Below are 6,440 nucleotides of genomic sequence, written 5' to 3' on the forward strand. Positions count from 1 at the left end.
TGTCAGAATTTTTATTTTGCAAGTATGTAAAGAAACGTGTTGTTCTAATTTTTATAAAAAATTGAATTTAGTGTTAAAAGTGCACAGGGGCAAGGGGACTCTTCCAATAGTGACCATCCGTTGAAAGTCGTGTGTCGTGAACGGAAGAGTCCGTTTGCCCCTATGCACTTTTAAACCTAAAGCTGATGGAGCTAACGTGAGAGGTGAATAGTATTGTAGTATTGGATGATCAATCCACATTATCCGCAATTCGCCGCGTTGCCCTAATGATCCAATGTTTTCGTGAATCTTCAGCAAAGCCAAGCCACTTCTGAACCCTGATTCACGACGACCAGGATTCATCTCTAAGGCTTGGTCATCTTCACCCTTTCTCTTCCATATTTTAGTATATAAGTAGCCGAATTGAAAGCAGTAAGAGCATTCGAATTCTAAATTCAGTACCGAAACTCTGCCGAACTCGCTACTAAGTAAGCTTTGTACACACTTACGTTGTCTTCGTTAGTTATAATATATTGTATTTCCCTGAGCGACTTGAGCATTGAAATATATTTATATATTAGTATATTTCGGTTTGTCAATATCTTCAGCTGATATACAATAGTAGTATAAAACGCTCAGATAAGGTAAAATAACAGGAACAGTAATGTTTCTCATAGATAAAGAGCTCATATCCAGTTAATATCGTATAACATGGTTTTAATAAGTCCTCAACGTAGTTTGAGATCAATTATATAATAGTAAGTAAGGCATTTAAATTTAAAAGAATTTACAAGCTTCACGTGTTGAATAAAACAAATTAATTATATTTTTTTATCAAATAAAATACATCTACAACTGTATTTTCTAGCAGGTATGTTTTCGAATAACAAATCTACGAGTTGATTGCCTACTTACATATGTTGGTACGGTCAGCTGCTATTATCGGAGCTAATAAAAATAGATAAAGACAACACCTAGCGAACCTTCCTTTTACATATTGAAACCGTTTTAACGTGGATTCTCAAATAAAATAAAAAATGCAAAATAATATGGAAATATTCAGTTGATAGATATTTAAATGCAAAGTATTATATTTGATGATGTTCTTTGGAAATTATAATATTCCAAAAATAGATTACAATGTTTATTCTATTGTAACAGGTGTGTCAATGACACTTCTTGTAAATACTATTAATTGAGATGATCAAGAAGGAATAGGAAACAATGAAAAGGAAACAAATGAAACAATGATGTAAAGCAAGAAATTGATACAAAAAGTTGACATTTATTTGCTTCTAGTAGGTATTATTTAAGTGTTGTTTACGAATGTAAATTCTACAATTACAACTACAAATGTGAAATGTAGCTTAAGCCCGAAAACACATGTTATAGCAATTTGTCAAATGTAAATTGTATTTTAAAAAAGTAATAAAATGGAGCATATAAAAATCATAAATACCTGAAACGACAATAATGTAATGTAGCTTGATTTTTTTAATATTTCGATTAGTACGCAGTATTATTGAGATGTAATTCAGAAAACCAGATCCCAATGTTTGCGCCAAGGAAAGGCTGAAGAAGAAGTCCAGATTCCGGAACCCGTCTTCCGGCCCATGTTTGGCAGGAAAAGAACTTTCGTGACACGCCACCTACTGGTGTATTGTCTGGTTTCAGTTCCAGCGTAAGGATCGAAAATAACCGAGATTATATCGTAAAAATAAGTGGCTTAAATACTTAGCGTTGAGATGTGGAGCAAGACTGAAACAGACCACGTCTTGTATAAAAAAAAAGTTAACGTTACAAAAGCTACTGTTACATTAACTTTATATTAACCCATTGTCTTACAATATCGTGTCAGACTTGTGGTAAAGATTTCAAATAGAATTTAACAAATATAAATATCATTTAATTCTTCCAAGTCCGAATTAAATATTATTTCTCATTATTAATTGTACTGCTTCTAAGTAAACGTAGATATAGAATAAGTGTAGACTTTTCCTTTTTTTCTAATGAATAACGAACAATAAAATATCTACATTGAGCGCAATTGAGAAAGGAAGCATAGGATAAGGGGATCAGTAGTTATATTAGTAAATGGTTTCCTATTTGTAATTTTTGAAAAATAATATTTATCTCTTGCCGCAGTTATAATAACAAGATGTAAAACACGCTAACACCAGTGTTTTAATAACGATACTATTTTTAAGTTTGTGAGTTCTTACTGAGAAGATTATATATAATAACACGAAAAAAGTAAACGTGTATTGAAGGAAGAAAAAAACTGTAAAGAATATCCATTTAAAAACAAGCTTGTTGTTACCTGCACGTTTTTGCTTTGGGTGCAGTACTACGTCGTTAGACTAGATTGACAGTCGACTGAAATAGATATGTAATATATTTTGATGTGAACATGATACAATGGTAATAAATATTCAGTAACAGTTCATTTTATCTTTCCTAGAAAAATTCATGTCCATTTGTTTAGATTTTCGAAACTGGGGATTTAGAAATAGACTATTAGGATACATATTCGTGTAATTGCAACAATCAAAACCAACATAAACGTTTACCAAGTAATGTTTATAAAATTCGACACGTGTCAATACGGTTAAGAATTGACTAAAATGAAGAGTATTTTAATGTGAGTGTAACACAGTGGTATAAAAACATGAACGAAGTTCAGTTTAGTTACACAATATATGCCGTTAAACCTCGTCTTTTACTTTTGTATTCGATAATTCAAATGAATAGGCAGTAGACAGCGTCAATCGTTAACTAATGAATTGCTTTCTTTATATGCTTTAATTTTATTCTATAAACTGTGAATATTATGATCACATACTTTTAAAAAAAATGGTGGCATATATTTCTATACTTAAACACTCTTATTCTTCATTTTTATTGCAAACTTTTTCTACTACTATTTTAAAAACTTTTCTACTACTTTTCTGCTACTATCTTCATAATCAATATAATTATTAATAACTACTTTTAATTCCAATTAAATGTAAGCCAATTTAACTTAAGTTCAAATTAGTTCAGTACACTTTCAGTATACCTAATAGTACCTTAATATTTTAACCCTTTACGGTTAAAAATTATTTCAAATATAGAAAACCGTCAGCGAATGAAGTTGAATTATATATCGATTGACTATTTGAGTAATTAAATCATTTATTTGCGACTTAGCATTTCAAATATGAAAATTTAATCTCGACTAAATGCTGACATTCGTCCTCAACGAATTAATAGTCAATGCTATCTATTGTTCACAAGATTTATACAGAATTTATAAGAAATATTACCTTCTCCCATCTTACGTAACAAGTTACAATATGAAAAATGACTTACGTAAAAATATATTCATTTAAATAACCAAGATTTATTTGTATAATCAGACCATTGATTGATGATTGTTGTACATACTGTCAGTGAGTGCATAAAATATTCTTCTGCCGTGAAACAAAAAGGTTTCACGATTACATGCGCGACGTATGTCTACGTAGTACCAGTTCACTGAATATATCTGTTAGAGATTCAGAACTATACCATGCAGCGATGATTTCCAGAATATTCTTTAACCCCTTGCCCTATGATTTATTTCTCAATTATGATTGATACAACTATTTATCGTTAATAATTTGCTAGGGACAGAAAAAATGTTGATGCTTATTCTATGTCTACTGTTTACTCAGAAGGCTAATTATTGATAATAGGAAAGTATATTTAATTTATGTTTAAACAAAATACCAGCTAAGACCTTTTTATCTACGAGCCCTTTGTCGCCAGGGGTATGGTCACTCGCGTGCCCAAATAAGAGGCTTACGCGCCAAAATAATCTACTTACGCGCGTAGCCCATTTGACCTATGAAAAATCTGTTTAGTTAACTCCTTGCCCTACGATTTATTTCTTAACTATGATCGATACAACTACTTCATCGTTACTAATTTATTAAAAAAATAAAAAATCCTGATGCTTATTCCATATCACTGTAGAGTTTCAAAATTACATGAAAATAATTATAACAGGTAAGATATCTAATGTCGAATAAAAATGTTCAGTAGCGTAAATAACTAGATAATACTGTAATGTAAGAATTGTGATACCAAATAATTAATAATTCTTCCTGTTTGTTTTTGATAGGGAAAGGATAAGTGACACATAAAAAGCTGTTGTTTTTCGTGACAATGAACGTGATATCTACGAAATATCACGATGAAAAGGAATAATTGTTAATTATTTCTTACCACAATTCTTACATTACACTGTTATCTAGTTATTTACGCTATTGAAAATTTTTATTCGATGTCAGTTATCTTGTGAATTATAATTGTTTTCCAATCAGTTCGAAGCTTTACTCACATGGTACCAACGTAGCAACGAAAGTGTTAATAAATAATTCAAAGTTATTTAGAGTTTACAATATCTCTTGGAAAAGAGTCTTGGTCGCAAACAGCGAAATCATGTGACAAACTTTGACAAACGAATGGAAACAAGGTATAGACGTGGAAGAGCTATTGTACAGATGTTGCTCGGATTCCTCGTTGAAAATGCCTATCGTGTGCCTGAGTAATCGGGACTATTTGTCGAAATATAATACGATAGCCACGGAATAATTACTCGTCTTCACGACCGGCGGGATTAATCATTGAAAATCCCGCCGCTTAATCCGATATCTGCGCCAACCAGCCGGCTGAGAATTTTGATTCGGCCGGGACATTTTCTGTGCTGCATTAATTATTCAGCTTAACCAACGGCGTTGTCGATCGATTTTGACGGGAAAGTTCGAACCAAAATGGAACGGAACAATAACATGTTCACTGTGTGCCAACTGATTTAAATGTTTACATCGAGTGACTACGATTTCCTCTTGTTCTGGAAATGTCGCGAAATTGGTTCTGAATTATTTAGACCTGCTGTATTTAGATATATTTTTTGTTAACCTTTGTGTGACTGCATGAAAATTGATATTAAATTAACGAAACGTGACAGCTACTACACTAGAATATGGAGAAAATTATTGGGTGTGGTAAAGTCGATTGTATGTATTCTATCAAACATGTTAGAAAATACATTTTGGGTAAAATAGATTCCACTAATGCACGAGAGTTAACAAATTTTAATTTTTACTTTATTGTATTTTTCTCAGATATATCTGTCACGAGGCAGAATATTTGCAAATTTGTTATATGTTATTTATAAATAAATAAATATTGTGTCTTTTGCAGATCGAAGTAATATAGTAGTGTATAGTATGTGATGAGTGAAATCAGTATATAAAATAAAATCTTCAGTAATATTTATAACAATTAATATACTGCAGTTTACTATACATTGCACTTTTGTGCATTCTACAAAGGCATAAAAACAGGAAATATATTTTTGCAAAACGTTTCGTTAACTTTGATAGAAAGTTACGAGCGGTCAGAGCGAAATAACAGCTTTCATTTTGCAATCACCTTTTTCAGTCTTGTAGATTGTAATTGGGCCATAAGATGAATTGTCGAGGCAGCACTCCAATTCTTTTTCCATTATACTTTACAGCAGCTTCGTAAGGAAAAAAGTTGACTAGGAAGAATACTCCTTTCATTAATGGGCCAATTTCCGTTTAATTGGTTCTTCGTATCTTCTACAGGCAGAAGATAAAAGAAATCTAAGAGTATGTATTGATTGTGGCTAATCAAGCATGTAAAATGATCCAAGGGAAAATAATGTAATTAATGATCTGCAGTGGAGCGGCTTTCCGCGCGAGAGTAATCACAGCGGTAAGTCAAAATCGACGAAGGAAAAAGGTAGAACGAGGAAATCTAATTACCAAGAACATTAGCAACTTGAAAATAAAGACGAGAATTTCGTTAACTTCTATTTTCATCTTTTTATCTCCGTAGACTTACTTCGTGAAGCGTACACTTAACTTAAATGGTTACCTTGTACTATGATTGATGGGGTGGAAAGTCACAGGTTTATAATGTTTCCAAAGTATATGCTATCACTACTCTGTTGAAGAAAAATATTTCATTCTGTATAAAAAAAATGAAATGATAAAAATTACATTCAGAATAATAATAACTTAAAATCCACTTTAAACTATTGAAGATAACTATTTTAACCCCTTAACCTACAATATCGTGTCAGACCCGTGATGAAAATTTTAAACTGGGTTTGACAAAGCTAAGTGTTATTTTTTTTCTTTAAATATACATTACATATTATTTTTCTATTGCCAATCGTTATTCTTCCAAGTAAACGCGAGCATAAAATGAGTATCAACATTTTTTTCTTTTAAAATAAATCATTAACGATAAAGTAGTTACATCGATCATAATTAAAAAATGAATCATAAGGCAAGGGGTTAATAAACAATAACAATTAAAGGAAACAATAAGAGAATAGTTTGCGTGAAATTTTAATAAACGCCCAACCAAAGGACAAGTAAAAATATTAGGAAATTGGTGGCAAT

This window comes from Nomia melanderi, chromosome 9 (genome assembly GCF_051020985.1).
Source record: "Nomia melanderi isolate GNS246 chromosome 9, iyNomMela1, whole genome shotgun sequence".
Lineage (NCBI taxonomy): Eukaryota > Metazoa > Arthropoda > Insecta > Hymenoptera > Halictidae > Nomia > Nomia melanderi.